Below are 19,635 nucleotides of genomic sequence, written 5' to 3'. Positions count from 1 at the left end.
AATTCTCTTTTACCATATTAATGAAAAAGTATTAATTTTTAGCTTTTTTGACTAGTTGATCCTTCCTCCATAATCCAATAAGTGTTACATTAACTTTTTGAAGGATCTAGGTCATACTTATCCCGTTCCTAAATAAGTATTACATTCACTTTTTCATGTAACCCAATGTGCTTATTTGATTAATATCTCTATTTGTACGTGCACAAATAAAAATTATAAAAAGTTGGTATTTAAATGTATATATTGAGACGAATCTAAAAAGACCGTACCTGTGACTTGACTATGTTTTTGTTTATATAATAGCTAGAAAAAAAGTCAAAGTTAGTAGATGAATAGTGTCAATTTACTCAATGTAATTTAGGAGCAAAGAAATTATTTGATCTGAGGTACATTTCAAAATCTAGTACTATTTTAATATACTCGTGTAGTCTTCTTTTGTAATTTTGAGTGCAATATATCATTACGTTAATATAACAAGTTCAAATTTACCTAATAATAAAGTTAGAATTTGCCTATCTATTTTGAGAAGGATTGAGTGAATATGATGCGAGTGAAATATGATGTTCATTTTTTTGTTGAAATTTGGATTGATTACAAGTCAAGTGATAAGTGCTTCTCTGATGGATCCTTGACTGTTCAGATAACATGGAGATTGACTTCCAGTTGGATGAGTAATCTCTTGAGAACTTGGGGACTTTAGAAACTAAGGAAAGAACCGAAAGGGTTGTAAAGACTCAAGCCGGTGATACCGACAATAGATTTGTGATAGTCTCACAAGCCATATGAGTCACTACAAGTGACTCGATAAGCAGGCTAGGAACCCCCATAAAATAAGGAGCAACATTCAGATATAAAGTTTTGAGAGCGATGAAAAGCAATATCATCGCTAACCAAGACGAAGAATTAACCTCAGTTAATCCCACACATAAACTGACTAACCTGACCCATGAAACTCTAAACCCCCTTACACTCAAATCGTCTTTCCTTCACATACCACCATACCATATTACATCTCCTCCGAAGGACAAACTCCATTCATCGGAGAAGTGACATACACTAATTAACGATACCCAGGGGCGAAGCCAGACTTGGATAGGGGCAGGGGCCAAGCAATATTACATGCTATGAATTTCCATTCGAAACGGGGTACGAATACGGGCACGCGGTACGCTACCCTCAGTGAATTCGGTTATATATATATATGACATGTATATACTATATAGTATAATACCTCTGCAATTGAGGGAAAGAGCAAAGTTTTTATCTGACTAAATTGCATACTAATTTTCACATGTTCTCTCCCTTCAATTATTTTGGTATTTTTGTTGGTTCATGAACAACTATAATTATGAAGCTTTTTTCTTAAATATTGCAAGCTAAACCAAAATTATGTAAAGAAATAAGTAAATGATGGTAGGAGGAGAAGAGAAAACTAAAATGGTGAATAAAGAATAGCAAAATGGGTGTCTATTTATAAAGAATGAAAAATTATGAATTTTGATATTTTTAGTTTTTTTTTTTCGGAATTTTAGTTTTTGAAATATTAAAGTTACAAAAATTGTAAAATTAATAATAGTAGAAGCAATGGGAATGAAACAAGTGGCATGATGTCATTGGGCAATGTAAAATTCTGAAACGCGTAAGTGAATGCCACCCTGCTTTTTTCCTTGTGCAACAGAATACTGTTGTGAGTGGTGACATATTGGGAGGGGGGCAGTGGGCCACTTTACTAACATTTTTTAATTTTTTTTGGGCCTCTCATATATTTTATAGGTATGGTTGGGCTTTTAGGAGGGGCCATGGCCCTCTTAGGCCCCTCTATTGCTTCGCCCCTGACGATACCCCTACTAGCCTATATATGCATTAAATCCAACTGTTCCCACAAATTATCACTCGTAACAACAATCTTAACAAGGAAGCATATATGATTATTAAGGAGAAGGCAAAGCAAAATTACTGACCAGTGACAAATAACAATAAACATATTTAAACAAATAGGAAGGCAAGCACAACTAAACCACCACTAATCGCAAAGGCGGAATTGCAGACGAACATACCCAATACCAAAACAGAAAACTTAACCTAATATTTACCTTCACCGTCAAGATCAGGGTTAATCCGAAACCACAAGACGATGGTGACAAGGTTAGCTCCGGTAAAAGGATGTATAATTCGCTATTTGATCAGATCCCATAAACCTCGAATTTAGCAGTTCCTAACCCAAACAAGAAACCCTAACCTTAAACTTTACCTTTATCGGCAAGATTATCGACGACAGCGTGTGGGAAAGTTTTGGAGAGAGGCTGTCCAAATTTGTGAACTTGGATTCGAGTAATTCCTCCCTAAAGGACTCGAAAAACTAACGAAAAACTCAAAAAAAAGAAACGCCGGTGAGAAGGAAAGACAAAAGAAGAGGAGGCGAGACAGGCCACGCCAAACGACACAAAGGACCTCCTGGTTCTTCTTCTCGACCGTTGGACACAGGCGAACCAACTGACGAAACACACGCCACCAAAAACTGACGAACAAAAACGCTAGGCTGTGGTGTTGGAGCAGGTCGCCGGCGACCGCGTGAGCAGCACACTCAGGCCGGTCACAGATGACCTGCTTTGTGCGGCTGTGTGTTAGTTTAGGGTTTCAGAGTAGAGAGAATTTTAGAGAAAGAGATGTGGTTATTCTCGACTTGTAGTCAAGTGATAGGTGATAAGTGATGACTGAACCTAAATCATTATAAAAAAATTTAGAACAACCTTTCAAAATGCATGCAATGAACAAACTAAACAATAATTTGGAAAATTGTTAACAACTTATTACCTATAATTTGCATGTAGAGCTATTTACTTCCGAACACTGACTCCTGTACCAAGGACGGGTATTGGACGAAGATGGATTTGCTCCCAAAATGAATCTAGAGGGGTGGGTACGTGGGTTTATTTTAAATACGTTTGGGGTGAATTTGGGTACAGGCTGAGGACATATTTGAGAGGAGAGACACATACCCAGTCAAGTTTAATGGAAGTTTGAAGAGGCAAAAATCATATCCAAGGTTTTTTTTTTTGAAAATTTCTAATTCTCGCTCACCTAAACTGAGAAGAGTTCGAACTCCTTTGAAGTTCTTCGCCTTGGATTCCGTCTCCCTTTATCGTCTCGCTGGTTGTCGGTCGTTGTCTCTCCTCCTTCGTCGATTCGCTCCTCCTTCTTCTCTCACATGAACTAAGTGAGTCTCTGTCCCTTAGATCTAGGGTTTTATTTTATTTTTATTTTCTGATTATTTTTATTTTCAGTTTTGTTTTTGTTATTTTTTTTCTCCCCCCTCATCACTTGCTTATTAAATCTGTTTGGCTGGTTTTTTTTTCCTGATTTCTTTGATTTTTTTGTTTCTTAAGAGGCGGTAAGTTAAGAACTTCTTAACTTAGGCTGTTGAGTGTTGAATCCGTTTATTTTTCATTTTATTAGGATACATATGACATCCAAATCTCAACAATAAAGTACTAATGTTGGTATAAATAGTGGGTCAATTGATGCAGACTCAACAACAAAGACATTAAATTTAGTTGTTTTTTTCTAATTTTGAACTACTTATGTATGGATTTTAATTTAGTTTTTTTTTTTTTGCCGAATTCATGTCGTATTTATTTTTGGAAATTTTAATTTTGACATTTTCCATCCCTCTACCATCTATGCAACGTATATTTAAATAACAATCCTTTGAAACAAATATATACCTACTGCCTATTACAGATGAGAGTCAATTAATCGTTACTTTTGAACATACATATTACACCAAAAAATCCATTTTGTGGGGACTACTTATTATTTCTATTGTGTAATTGTTCCAACTACCTATATCTTTTGTAAATTCACCCTATGGGTAATGCCCTAAAGTAGAACCGTTCTATACAATTATTTTATAGAATGGTGGCTGTAGGCATATATTTAGCTTATGCAGTGTCATAAAAATTTGGAAAAATTGACGATACAGGTCTCAACTTTGGGTGATAATTTTTAAAAGGTCTGAACTATTGATTAACCTGTGTAGGTCCCAACTTTAGGGGGTATTAACTTTTAGCGGGCTTTAGTGACTTGAAACTGGCTTAGTAGGTCATAACTTGTAAAACTTGGGTCACACCATAAGGGTTAATTGAGGGAGGGAAGTAGCACCTAGGTGAGATTTTAAAAAAAATCGTCAATTTTAAGTCATCGAGGCCTGCTAAAAGTTAAGACCTCCTAAAGTTGAGACCTACACAGGTTAATCAATAGTTCAAACCTTATAAAAATTATCGCCCAAAGTTCAGACCTCTATTATCAATTTTTCCTAAAAATTTTGATTACCTCCTTGAAAGGTTTTAGTTATGAAAAATGTTTTGTAAAGAAGTCGCCAACAAGTTTTTAAAGGAAGACTCATAAACTTAATTGGATATTTGAGAATCATAGGGACATCTTAGGAACTTATCCAATGTAGATTTCTCCATCATAGATTCATAATTGGTCATGAATCAAAATTGAGTTCGGAGTCGAGGATACGAATATGATCATGGATCACATTTGTCCATTGATGGCCTCTACTAAATACAATTCACAGAGCTAGTTTTATGCAATTAAAAAGCCAAGTAGTAAATTTCAAACACTCAAAAAATTATTGGTTCATTAAGCACAAAGAATAATTTTTTAATGATCTCTTAAATTAAACAATCAATTACAAGGTACTCAACAGGTTGTGCAAATTATCTGATTTAGTTGTGAGAACAATTATTTAGGTCTTTGTTAGCAATAAGCATATGAGATGATCAAAGCAATAAACACATAAATATGAATATATGTACAAAAATACAAAGACATGATTAGAGATTTAAGATATACAAAAAGACATGAATTGTTTAAAATCAACATCATGAAAAATGTATTAGTAACTTGAAACAATTAAAGAGGAATTGAATAAATAAAGGACCCTCAAGAACAATATATACTATAATGCCTTGGTATTAGAATAAAACCTTCAGAATTAAATCCTTGGAGCTTGAAAACGAAATTCGACGGAGTTTGAAGGATGTATGAGTTTTTGAAATATGCGGTAATGTAGTTTAAGTATATGAGTTGAGTGTTTAGAAAGAGAATATGGTGAAAAATATGTGGAAAATCATTATTAAAATTGGGTAATATATAAGGTATTTATAGGCAAGCCAAGATTTTAGGATTCCGGAAATCACGTTACGGATAAAGAAACAGATGCACTTGACGCAAAAGAAATGCGTGCGGCACGATAGATTGCACTCCATGTGACACATTTGCGTTTGGCGCGAAGAGTATGCATGGCGAGAAACCTTCTTGCATTTCGCACATCCTCTTTAGGTCAGCGCAACTTCCTTTTCAATTTGGCGCGAAAAGTATACATGGTGAAAAAACTATTACGTGTGTTTCTCACACTATAATCTACCCCCTCTTACAATGTTCTTATTCAAACAATAATTGGAATCAGAGTTAAGCATTTTGGTTTATTTACTTAGTTTTTGATTAGCTTTTAGTCGGTTTATAGTAGTTTTTGAGTTAGTTTAGGTAATTAGCTAGCTATTTCCTTTAAATTATGCAATTTTCCTTCTTTGTACGTTTTCTTTGGGTGTTTGGTTCGATTCTAGGATTTAGGATCATGATTGGAGGGCGTTCTCACAACCCCGAGGCAAAGAATTGAAGAAATCGAGCATTAAGGAGCTAAAGGAAGAAAAGGAAATACTGACACAATGGCTCGGGTGGATTGATCCGCCCGGGTTAGCTTTGGGATGAGGGTTTAAACAATCCTGATGAAATGACCCACACGGGTTGGGTTGCCCATCCGGATCGCTGGGCTTTATTGGGAAACAATTTTTTTTAAACTCTCTTGTGTATGAACTTAGTTTATCTTAGGACTATATAAGACAAACTACTCTCATTTTAGGTTAAGCTAATTTACATTCTAATTAGTTGAGATTTATTTGAGTTTTTGCATTCAAACTTTAGAATCCTCGGAGAGAGAAAGTTGAGATTTGAAACTTTTGAAATCCATTTTCAAATTTATACAAGTTTAAAAGTTGGTAATTTCTTATTTATTTCATTTCCTCTATCTCTAATCTTGTTTAGTTTATGGTTTGCTTGATTAAATCTTGTTTTAGTTATTGCTTTTTTCTTTTTATCTTTCCTCCATAGTTATAGTGATGATATTATTATAGTCAATGTAATATGAAAAGGGCACTTTCTCATGAATTGTCCACCAAGCTCCTAGAATACATTTCTAAACACAAATATTCACTTATAGAATACCATGAATTGATTAACTTTTTTTTAACCATATGGACCTAATTGTCTTAAGACATCTTGCACCCAACCCACATATCGCTTTGACAGGCGAACAACCCAAACTTTCAAACATACTTGTGTCCCATGTGGCGAAGAATTGACGTCGACATGCCAAATATGTGAAAACATCTTTCTGTTAACCCTTTCGAGCCAATTCCTCCTTTCACCAAGTGGTCTTTCCTCCTAGTTCTTTTGGTCTTATATCAAATATCGTACCCGGTTAGAAAATAATGCAATAATTGGACTAACACTTATGTCAATGTACAACTTCGACCAGTGATATCTTTAATTACCCAGCAGTAAAATGTGTAACAAGTCGAACTATTGAAGATATGTATTGAGATAAATCTAAAGCATCTTATATCTAAAATTTGTTTTATAAACTCCCTTCATTTTATGAAAAAGTAACTTACTAGTGCAAATACACACTTTAAGGCAGATTGAAGACAGAGTGTAACAAGTTGAATTAACTTGGTTTCTCCATATTATTTTATGAGAAGGGTGAGTGCGGGTCAAAATATTATACGATATTTTGTTATAAGAAGATAAAAGCATATAAGTAATTCTTTATTAAACTTTATCAGACTAAAACATAAAATGGGTACTTTTTCGTGGCATAAAGGGAGATTTGTAAAATAACAATGTCCGAATCGAAACATTTGAATAGTTGAAAAGTCAAAGTGTTGCGTTTCATTTGGGATTGTGGAAATAGTACATTTTTTTAGAACCAATCATGAAAAAGTTGTATATTTCCTTTTTTTTTCCATCCAATCCTTACCTACCAACCACATTCATGGGGATCTCTGTTTTTAGGGATCGGAATTAATGGGAGGGTCTTTGGTAAAAATTTTTGGACAGGTTTTTCCGTAGACTTTGGCTTTTACAGTCAAAAAAAGTATTTGGCAAATAGATTTTTGGATAGCTAAGAAGCCATATTTTTATACCAAAATTTGATGTGGGTAGCTTGTATTTTTTGCTTTGGACCTTTACATCCAATTTGCACTAAACAACCATATCCAATTAAATAAGCCAATCAGCCGAACTCCCTCATTATAAGTGTTGTGAGAAATGCAATAAACGAAGCAAAGAATGATGAACAATTGACACAGAGAATCAACGTGGTTAACTAACGGTGTGTTAGCTACGTACATAGGCAGAGGAAAAACTTATTTTATTAGGTTTTAGAATAGAGCTTACTGGGCGATACCACGTGGCTGCGGGATGCTGCAGATAAGGGTTGTGGGAGCAACACATGAACCGCCACATACACACAAAGCCATCTCGCAACACACTCACACACCCATAGCACAAAATCAAGCATAGTTCAACATATCTCCACCTTGACTTGAATTCTCTCCCAATAGAACAGATAAACAAATAACACATACAAATGGTACTAGATGCCACAAAGTAACCAGATGGACCCAGAATTTTCCTGCCTCAAAATACCCCTAAAACTAGTGGAAAAAAGCTCATCCGATACTTTCAAAATCGGGTTTACTCACACTAGTAGAATAAATGCTTATTGCTGGGGTCATTAAGTGGCCTATTGCGGCGGTTTTGGCTGGGCAACAATTAAGGGGGCATCAATAGGTAATTAATATATTGCTGGCGGTTTTAAACCGTATCAATGTTTGAACATATTGCTACGGTTTCTGGGTAAAATCGCAACAATATATTTATTTTATATCAGATTTATTAAGCATATAGTTGCGATTTCTGGGAAAAACCACAGCAATATGCTGTTTTTAATAACAAAAAAATAGGCATACTGCTGCGATTGTTGCCCAAAATCGCAGCAATAGGTCCTCGTAAAGGTAATTTTTTTTTTGGCATTTTGCAATAAATTTTGAAATATTAAAACTAGACAACTAAACCATTCACTATCCACCAAATTTGAAGACAAATGGAAGATGAAATGACAAATGAGCATCAAATCTTTTAACAAAAACTAAACTCAAAATGAAATCAACTTTTAAAAAAAAACATATAAAGCTACAACAAGAATCTTGCATCATGTTCATTCTAATAAATAAACGAAAAAAATTCAAAATTCCTAACATCAAACTATAACACTAATAATTATAACCTAAGTACTCCCTCTGTATTTTTTTTTATCTTTCTCACTTAGAATCTTGACACTATTCACAATTAGAGAGAATCTTTTAAATTTTTCTCAATATATAAGAAAAAATATAATCATGTGTGGTCTTGTTTGATTCGTCTCAATGAGTACTTTATTAATATCCAATCATTATAATTTTTACTAATATGTAATGAGAGATATTTAATGTATAATAAGTGCTGGCAAACGTGCAAAGTCAAAGTAGGAAAGATAAAAAAAATACAAAGGGAGTATAATCTAAGTAAATAAAACTATACCAACTTACATCTAAGTAAAATCTTAGATAGTAAATACAAGGGGGTTGTGCTGTATTGTTCGATCTGGTTCATTGTAGTTTCTTCGAAGACGAATTTGATTTAGTCTTGTTTAATTGTATCTTGTTTTACTTTAATACCTATTGTAGATGCCGTTTGACCTTCAATTAATGAAATTTCTCTTTCAAAAAATCTTAGATAGTAAAAATAATAACACTACCAATTTACAAAGAAAGCAAAGATGATGAAAACCAGATGATTAGATCTAATAAAAAAAATACTAAAATCGAGGAATCACGCCGGAGAGCGATGACGAGAGGAGAGAGAAAAAGAATGTCGTCGGTCGTCGGTTACTAGTCTACGATGAACAAGAGGAAGCAGATCTGGTCGGTCACCGACTGGAGAAGACGAACTCTTCGCTTGAGTGAAGATGGTGATTTTGACAAAGACGAACTCGTCGACTGCGAATTTTGGCGAAGATGGTGATTTCGAGCAAATTTCGAATAACTTTCGCCGAAGACGAAGACGAACAAATTTCGCCGGAGACGAAGACGAACAAATTTCGTTGGAGACGAAGACGAACAAATTTCGCCGGAGACAAAGACGAACAAATTTCGCCGGAGACCAAGAAGAACAAATTTCGAAGACGAAGACGAACAAATTTCGAACAAGCCCCAATGCGGAGAATGAGCTATAGATTAGGAGTGAGAGAGAGAGAGGAGATTATTGCATGTAGATTAGGTTTGGATTTGGAAGGACAAGTGAGAGAGAGAGAGAGAGAAACAATGAGGGGATCTAGAGAGATAGAGGAGAGATGAGAACCGTCGAGCAGAGTGAGAACCGCCAAGCAGATCTGGAGATCAGATAGAGGTGAGATGAGAGGTTGAGAGAAGAGTGAGAGAGATGAGAGGTTAAGAGCAGAAGAGTAACGGCGTGTGAGGAAAAAAAAACCCTAAATAATAGACACCCATGTTTTATACTATTTTTTAATATTTTTTCAATGATATAGTTGCGGTTCCTTACAAGAACCGCAACAATATATTAAAATATTATACTAATATATTGCTGCGGTTCTTGACAAAAACCACATTAATATGTCGGTCAAATAGTCAATTTTTTGTCAAAAATTTTCATGTTGATACCATATTATTGTAGTTTTAAGCCAAAACCGCAGCAGTATCTTTATTTTATATTTTACCTTTTCTTTTTACGTGATATATTGCTGCGTAGGAGTAAAACCGCAGCAATACTAATGCAGCAATAAGCAATTATTCTACTAGTGTAGTTCTATTTTGGTCCGCATCGGGCCGGCTCACATCAGTTTGTAAAGAGTAATTGATCCAATCCTAAAGCGGATCAGTTAATCATTTACCCGATTTTGAAGGAAAACCGCATCAGTTAATCATATTATTATATCTGATGTTCCTTCAAAACCGGATCAGTTGACCCCCAAAAAACCAAAAAGTTTTTTTTTTTTTTTTTTGCATTTTTTCATTATTAATCACTATAAAATAAATATACTATATCAATACTAATTTTATTAAGCATATTATGCTTAATTGAAGCATAATCATAAATAATTAGATACATAAAAAATTTAACCACTTTAAACATCATAAGCAACGAGCTCGCTCATGCTACATCACACATTATGCTGGTCACAAAAGATCTCCTTCAATAGCATAAAGATAGCAGATGCATATGCATCCCCAGTCCTTGAAGTAAATCCAAGGCTTCTCAAGTCTTGAACCACCTTTCAAATGTTCTTGATTAATAAACTATTCTTGAAGAGTTTCTTCCGATTATAGTGTTCATCCATATCCATCTCACCAACCTCAGAGATCGAGTTGCATTTTCCATCTACATCCATGAGTACTGAAGACACATTAGCTGGTATTTTGAAAGGAGATAAACTCTTGCTATATCAGAATTATCTTTGTTGCCCAATATACTATCCCTGTGGGATTGCAAACTATGAATAAGCATTACAGCAATCAGATTTGCATCCAGTTACTCTAGTCTATGGCTGCAAAATTATAAAGCAATAAGAAGTTTAAGACAGTAAATTTGTACGCGCAACCTTACAACCTACTATGGTCGATTTTACAAAAAAAAGTACACCTTGATTCAGCATGACTGTTGTATGCAACAATGACGGTAAAAGTTTAAAAATGTACAATTGATGAACCAACTAAAGCTAAAAATAAAATTAAAGAACACCAATGACTATTGTTTGGGGTAAAAACTTGTATTATGGGGGATGGATTAAGATTAGGGTTAATGGTCGCCGAATTCTCGAGGATTGCCAAGAGACCTGCACAAAGTGAGAGTTAGACTACCCCGAGGGTGGATCCAGGATTGTCCCTCCGGCGATCAAGCTAAGTCAGTTGATGTGTATTAATTAGGATGTATGAAATAGTTTGTCTAGAATTCATTACCTCAATAAATGGGGATTTGCTCCCTATTTATAAGCGTTGAAATGTGTGAAAATGTCCCTGCCAAGTTGGCATAGGATCCGAAGTATGTGGGACCCATTGAGGGTTTGCTACGCTGGCGGAGGGCTTTGGAACATGAGGGGGACACTAAGGGCTTAATGGGCCCAAACATTAGTCCCATGCGAAATATGTGGAGGAGGCAGTTCCTGATGCCACGTGTTTGGCAGAAGTTTCTGCCTTGGCCTTAGGGAGCTTGTTGATCCGCTTACCTCGAGAGACGTCAGATCTCAAGACGGGGATATCTCGAGCGAGCGCATATAGAGTGCAAAGAGTTTTAAGACTGTGGCCCAGGTTACTCGAGCCACTATGCGAGGATCGATGGGACTCGTTCGAGGTTTCCCAGGGGCTAATGAGTCCCAAGTAACTCAATGGGTGATGGACCCTACTCGAGATTGTCTAGGGGCCAATGAGCCCTTAGCAACTCGAGGGGTTAGTAGACCTCGCTCGAGGTTACCCGGGGGATAATGAGCCCCAAGTACCTTGAGGGGTCGATAGACCTTGCTCGAGGTTACCCGGGGGCCAATGAGCCCCAAGCAACTCGAGAGGTCGGTAGACCTCGCTCGAGGTTTCTTGGGGGCCAATGATTCCCAAGCAAATCGAGGGGTCGGTAGAACTCGCTCGAGGTTACCGAGGGGCTAATCAGCCCCAAGCAACTCGAGGGGTCGGTAGACCTCGCTCGAGGTTACCCAGGGGTTAATGATCCCCAAGCAATTCGAGGGGTCGGTAGACCTTGCTCGAGGTTACCCAGGGGCCAATGAGCCCCAAGAAACTCGAGGGGTCGGTAGGCCTCGCTCGACGTTACCCGGAGGCGAAAGAGCCCCAAGCAACTCGAAGGGTCGGTAGGCCTCGCTCAGGTTACCTGGGGTCCAAAGAGCCCCAAGCAACTTGAGGGGTCGGTAGATCTTGCTCAAGGTTACCCGGGGGCCAATGAGCCCCAAGCAACTCGAAGGGTCGGTAGACCTCGCTCGAGGTTACCCGGGGGATAATGCGCCCTAAGCAACTCGAGGGGTCGGTAGACCTCGCTCGAGGTTACCCAGAGGTTAATGAGCCCCAAGCAATCGAGGAGTCGTGACGTTGTAGCACTTGACGAGCGCCGACCTCAGCTACGATAGTGACCGACGTATCCTTCACTCGATCTGGGTGAAGTGCCTAAATGTAGGTCTTCGATCATTGTCCGAGCACAACTAAACCAGTGATTCGACACGAGTTGTCCTGGTGATTGGAGGGGTTACATCTCCGGCAAGGAGCGAGCTTTTGGGTGGCGTTGACGTGCACCGTCCCTGGGCTCAGCTGAATTCAGTCAAACTCAAGGAGTCTGAGGGGACTGGTCTGGAAAGCTGGTGATTTTGGGCATGTTATGAGGCCCAATCTGAATACTTTTGCGGATCCCCTGAGCTTGTCGGATGTTAACCGTCCTTTCCAGGCAGTCTATATAAGGAGAGACAAGTACTTTATTTTATCTCATTGTTTGTTCTGAATTTCTTGAGACCTTGTTCTTGCCTTTTATACAATTTCAAGAGTTCCGAAGGTCGATAGCCACGCTTCGAGTCAGGGGAGAATCTCGAGAGCCCTCTAACCAAGGTACGACTTATTCTTTCGCTTACTTGAACCCCCTATTAAAGGATAACGGGGTACATCATCTACCTCGGGGACTCCTCCTCCCTTACTTGAACCATTGTTCGATGGGGTATTAGTAGGCGGGGTTCCTGTGGTGTCCGCAGCCTTCGAATGCCCTGATCCCTCTCAGGTGCTCGATGCCCTACCGTACTCGAGCAACGGTGTTTCTATAATATCTAACGGGGGGTTGGGGAGGAGTTAAACAACCCCATGCACTCTATCACCATTGCTCGACCGCGGGCCATTAGGAGTTACTTAGATGATCTTCTCGACAACCAGGTTGATTGAGTGATGGAGGGGAGCAGTGAGGGCAACTCTCTTACTGCGAGCACGAGCGGCAGGGACAAAGAGACTGTGGCTCTGCCTAGAGGAATACCACACTTCCATCTTTGAGGCCCCTTTATAGACTTTCTGACGGAGAACCTTCGATTTCTCGAAAGCTCCTACTGGATTAAGCACCCTTTTGCCCTATACATACCGGAACATACAGAGACTGTTTGCACCCCTCCAACGGGTTGCATAGCTGGGACTGAGGTTTCCGTTAGACCCTTTCATAGTCAAGGTGCTTTCATCATACGACCTAGCTCTCTGCCAACATATACCCAATAGCGCAGGCTCGATTGTAGGTTTCTTGGCCATTTGCAACATGATGGGTGTATAACCCTCCATGACACTTTGGCGGAATATGGTGAAGCTCGTTGTTATGTCTGCCACCTCGAATGGGGAAGGTTGGTGGAGCTTTCAGGTCCATCACCCTTACAAGATCGTGGGCACCATGCCCTCGAATCAGCAGTTCTTCCGTACATAATTTATGTACGTGTACCGGGCCGAGCAGTGGGATTTTCCGATTGTTCCCCTGCTCCAGGGCCCGAACTTGGGATTGAATAGATCAATACCTCGAATGACTGAGGACGAGGCTAGGGTAGCCATTTATTGCCAGTGTGTCATCGAGAAGGGTGACCGAAAACAGGTCCCTCAGTATTGGAATCCTGACGCCGGACGACCTGAGCAATGAGCACTTCCTATCAGCGATGGGATTGAGCCATGCCTTTCTCGAGGGTAGGGTTTTGTTGTTTAGGCATTCGACCGTCATCTTTTTAAATTCACTTCTCACTTGGCTTTTTTTTTTCTTTTGCAGTCATAACCCTTCAGGAACTCGACTAGGAGATGCAGAAGCGATTAATTGTGAATCAAAGAGTGCAAGAGCACCTTCGACAAAAAATGTCGAAGGGAATACTCGAGTGCCTCGATCCCCAAAGGTAGTGATTTATTTGTTTATGCTTCACTATGCTTTCTTTGCTAACTCTTTTCTTTGCAGGATCCTTCGAAGAGGCCTAAGACTCGCCCCCCCACCGTTTCTGCCATCGTTACCCCTTGAGGGACTGGCGAGAGGAGAGAAGTTGCTAAGGAAGATGCCCCTAGCTCGAAGGGGAAGTCCATTGAGCTTCACGAGGTAGGGGAGATCTCACCCTCTCGAGGGGATGCCTCACCTGCTTCTAAGAAGAGGAAGACCTCGGATCCGGGGCCCGATGAGCGAGTTTTTACGGAGAAGACTAGTATCGAGAAGGCCGCTCTTTTCGACTCGGTGGTGAAACGCTTCATCACGAGGCCGGACATCAAGGCCATACACGGACTTTTCGAAGAAGAGGAAGTTGAACAGCTCCATTCTTCTTGAATCGATGTAAGTTAATAACTTTAAGCTGTCGATTCTTTCTTAACTTGTTCTAGTATCAACTTTTCTTGTTTTCTTAGCACTCGATTCGAATGGCCGTGATGAGCCATCATCATACTGCAGGCTTCCGCAAACTTCGAGAGGGGCTGACAGCTCAAACTAAGGTGGTCACAAATCGCGGGCTCAAGATCGAGCAGCTCAACGAGGACTTCGAGGCCGAGAAGAAGCAGTGGGCCGAGGATAAAGCTGCTTTGGAAAAGAAGCTCAAGGGCACTGTAAGACAACGGGGCAGCGTTGTGCATACCTAGAAGCTCATAATCCAGGAGTGGAAAGACTCTAAGGCGGGCAGAATGTTCACCGTTGGCATGGGGTAGAGGGAGCCGAAGTCGCTACTCGAGAGACCATGACCAAGTTTCGTGAAGCCTTGAGGAAGGTGTACCCTTCGGTTGATTGGGAGAGAATTAAGGCGGAATATAATACGGCAGTTAATGCCGAACTCAAGGTGGACGATGCTCTGGACATTGAGGACCTTTTGGGAGAGGACATTCCGTTAATCGAGGGAGTACACTCAGCCGCTGAAAGGCCTACCTTCAGGGGAGGGGAGGCAGTTCTTGAGGAGGACCCAAGGGAGCGATAGAGCTTGAGCACCCATGCTTCTTCCGATAGTGAGGACGATGACGAAGAGGGCGAAGGCGACGAGGAAGTCTTTGAGACCCCGAGCAGCGGGACCTCGAGTAGCTCTGCCTAATCTTTGTAATTAGTGGATCTTCCACCTTTTTTCTTTTCGTTTCTTTTGTTGTATTTATCTAAGCCTTGAGTGACTTTTTAGGATGTAACTCTTTTACTTGAATGAAATGGATTCTTTTTGGCCCATCTTCTCTTGGTTTGCTCTTTTATGGCTAGCCTTTCGATATATGATAGGTCCGAGATTTAGAGTCCCTTCGAGGTCTTAGGTACCCCTTTATGGGCCCTGACTCATGCAGGCGCGTTGCGCGTGGCGCGCACTTTTGGGCTTTGACACGTGGAGCCCATTGTAAGGGTTGCATTAATACCTTTCTGGGAACTACAGAATTACTTGCTTATAAGTACGGACAAAAATCCCACAGAACTCATAATCTTAATCTCATTTTCCTCTTCTCTCTCTTCTTTAACATAACCTTCATCCCTTGTTTCTCAACCTCGACCGACGATGTCTCAACCTTTGATTACCGTTGAAGCACTTCGAGGGGCTAAGCGTCGCCAACTGGCCAAGTCCAGTTCAAGTGCTTCCTCTGCCTCGAAGGTGGCAACAGGGGCTTCGAAGGTGAAGCTCGAGGCTGATCCCCTAGCGAAGGGGGGAAAGTTGCCCCCAGCTGTCTTGGCTCCAAAGCCCGAGCCCAAGGAGGTCAAGCTCGAGGAGCCTCCTGCAGCTTCTTCCTCGAGTGCCATGGCTGCCAAGGTCTCGAAGAAGAGGTCGTGGCCTGAGGAGACCACCAGGATACCCTTCTCAGCTCTTTCGAGGGCCGAAATGGCAGCGAGGCTTGATAAAGCCTCATAGCACCTAATGACTGAGGTTGATGGGAAGGCGTGCCTGACTCCTGATGGGCAGGAGGTCGAGGCCGTTAAGGTGACCCTGACCGATGTAAACTTTTTCCTCTTCCCCTTGTGATTTGTTTATTGCGTAGCTTTATTAATCAATCTTGATGCTAACTTTGTCATTTTGGTGCCACTTATTGATCAGGGTGCTGGCAATGGCTCGAAGGTCTAAGTCAGGGATAGCCGCGGGGACCTCACCAGGGGAGATGTCCTCGGATGAAAGATCGGCTCTCGTTAGCCCGCTACGCCTGGCCGAGATGAGACTCTCGGAGGCCCAGGAGGTCATGGGAAAGGCTACAAGGCCTTTGGCGAGAAGATGGTGGATCTCGAACATGCTGTCGAGGTCGCCACAGCCTAGAGGGAGTCTGCTAGCAAGAGGCAGCGGGAGGCTCTAAAGGACTGCAAGAAGGCCGAACAGCGGGCGGAGAAGGCCCAGAAGAATGACGAGGAGGCTATTGCCAAGGCTCGGGACATGCATTCGTGGTGGTAGTCATACCAGAGCCTTTTGTCCCTCTTGTTGACAGATGTCCGGATGGGGTTATGCTTTGGTAGGGTGTACTTCTCCTTTATATCAAGGTATATTTCTCTTTTATTCAGATTGTATCGGGGATCATGCCCGTTGTCTTCCATCATGGGCTTCTTGCCTTTTTTCTTTTCGAGGGACCTCCCTTGGGTTGTCTGCTCGACGAGTGTACTCGTGCTTTCTTTTGTTGGAACTGGTTCCTCATGCGTCTTGTAGATATTGGAAGCTTGAATGAACTTTTGGGCAAGGTTCATGGCTTCCGAGAATGTCGAGGCTCACTGCCTGTCTGCACACTCATTTTTGCTTTAATTTGAATGCTGCTAAGTGATCGATAGGATCAGTGGTCCCGCCATAGTGTTCGATTGGTGGGACCTTAACCTTCCGCGGGGTGGGAGTCCGCATGATGTTTTCGCTGAAAGGAGTGGCGAAACCCATGTTGCCAATTTGGGCCTCAGACTCATGGCTCGGCTCAGAGCTACTAGACACCTGCTCGTTTTCTCGACAGTCTTGCTCCTGCTGTCGAGATTCCCTATGTTCCCGGTTAACTAGGGATTGGGGGGCCTCTCCTGCTTTAAACTGTGCTCGTTTCTCATTCAGGACTTCGCGGGCGTCACGCCTACCATTTCTCAAGTAGCATTCGTTGATCACATGCCTCGCGTCCCCGTTATTGGGAGCAACTCGAGTTGACCTTTAAGGAGCTCGTGGTGAGTTTGGGGGATCGAGGGATATGACCTGAGTTGGGTCGAGGTGCCCGGCTCGAGGCTTCCCCAAGACCAGTCGAGGTATGGGAGGACGGGGTCGGCTCGAGGCTCTTGTTTAGAAGTTCAATATCAGGGCCCTGAGACTATGCTCGAGGTTGTCACTGAGACGATCCGCTAATTGCTGGAGGTCCTGATGAGCGACTGGATTAGAGCTGGTTTAATCATATCGAGGGGGTTCCATCGGAGGCTGAATTGTCCTCTGTCGAGGTCCCCCAAGGTTGATGGCACTGGTTGCCTCTCGAGGGTGGACTTCTTCAAGGATATGTTGATGGCGAGATGATAGGATGGGAGCTCGCCGAGGGTTCCCCGCTGTTTCGTCGGCCACTTCGTCAGACGATGTCCTCGAGTGTCGGGATGAACAGGGGACCTCTGTTGACTCCGGTTTTTCCTAGTAATGACTATGACTTTTATTTCGATGTCCCCACAGATGGTGCCGACCTGTTTCAGGTAAAAACTTGTATTATGGGGGATAGATCGAGATTAGGGTTAATGGTGGCTGAATGCTCGAAGATTGCCAAGAGACCTGCACAAAGTGAGAGTTAGACTACTCCGAGGGTGGATCCGTGATCGCTCCTCCGACAACCAAGTCAGTTGATGTGTATTAATTGGGATGTGTGAAGTAGTTTGTCTAGAATTCATTACCTCAATAAATGGGAATATGCTCCCTATTTATAGGCGTTGAAATGTGTGAAAATGTCCCTGTCAAGTTGGCACGGGATCCGAAGTATGTGGGTCTCGCTGAGGGTTTGCCACGCTGACAGAGAGCTTTGAAACATGAGGGGCCCACTAAGGGCTTAATGGGCCCAAACAACTATGATTCCATTTACAAATCTAAAACATGAAGTTGAATTCTTTCCATTATTACCCACAAAATTTACATCACCATAACTAGAAATTCTTGTGTAAAATTTCTTGACTTGACCAAATGAGTTAAAATTAAGACCACTAATCAAGTCTTTGAAGAATACCCAGTACAATAAAGGTAGCAAATAAATCAATAGAAGTGGACCCATAATCAAAATTTCATTCTCATTTGAAACAGAACATAAATTGTGGTAAGTACTTACTAAATTAGAAGCAAAATGTAAGAAGATCATATGAAGTGAAATAGGGTGAAAGAATAATAAAGCAAGTAATTAGTGTGAGTGAGTGTCATTTGTAGAAAAAGGCAGAGATCTTACAAAGTCTTTCCTTGTTAAGATGGCAACAACCAGTAGTTGGTAAGTGAGTGGGGGTTAGAAAGCTGCATTTAGCAATGGATTGGAGGGTATAAATATAAAATTATACAAATTGATTATCACTAGAAATAACTATCTACCGTGGATCAAAAGACACAACTCATCAATTCGGCAACAATGGGAACCTGAGCTCAAATAACAGTAAATGTCAAAACTCTTCGAGCCACGCTTAGTACATGATACTTTCAAAGTTATGATTGGCATTTACACGAATTTAGAAGGCTTCAAATAAAACCATTACCAAGTCCAACACAAAAACAATATCCAAAAGCCAGTTTCTTTTCCTCAAAAGCAAGACTTTCCAACTCTAATTAGTGTAAACTTCATCAAACAACTATTAATACATCACCTTAGGTTATGATTGTCATGTCATACGAAGATGCAGCAGGTATACCCTTCTTCCACTTCAATTTAAAAGTTGGATCATTTGTTAATAGTTATAATTATAGAGGTAAATTGTACTTTTGTTAAAACATAGAATCAAAATAACAACTAAGTCCTCATTCATAATGACAATAGGTTATTCAAATTGTCCTCAACAAAATGAACTTAATTACTCATAATGATAATAAAAGAACAATCGAATCACGGATAAATAAATTAAAGATTCGAAAAACCCTATAAAGTAATTAAAACTAAATTAAAAAACGAAACTATATACAAATGAAGGCGAAGATGAAAATCACGCATAAACAACTTATCATCTGAATCGTACGTTCAGGATTCATCGACCCAAATCTATAGGGGAAGATCAAAATCAATTTCTGTAGGCGAAGATGAAAAAACAAGAATTAGGCAAATAAGGCAATAAGAGGACGAACCCTAAATTTGCAAGAACGATCTTGAAAAATTCATCAACTTCAAGGAATAGGAACACGACCCATTGTTCATCGGCATCATCGCCATTGTTGCCCTTGAACAATTCATCAACTTCGAGAGAGATGGAGAGAAGAGCTGGTGTTGTTGCTGAGGCAGAGGTTTTTGAGAGTGGTGCCGGTGAGATGAGGAGGAGGATGAAGATATTGGTGGTGGTGGTTGGTTTAGGCAG

Source organism: Beta vulgaris, chromosome 8 (genome assembly GCF_026745355.1).
Source record: "Beta vulgaris subsp. vulgaris cultivar EL10 chromosome 8, EL10.2, whole genome shotgun sequence".
Classification (NCBI taxonomy): Eukaryota; Viridiplantae; Streptophyta; class Magnoliopsida; order Caryophyllales; family Amaranthaceae; genus Beta; species Beta vulgaris.
The sequence above is the reverse complement of the archived record's forward strand: the minus strand, read 5'-3'. Positions refer to the sequence as shown.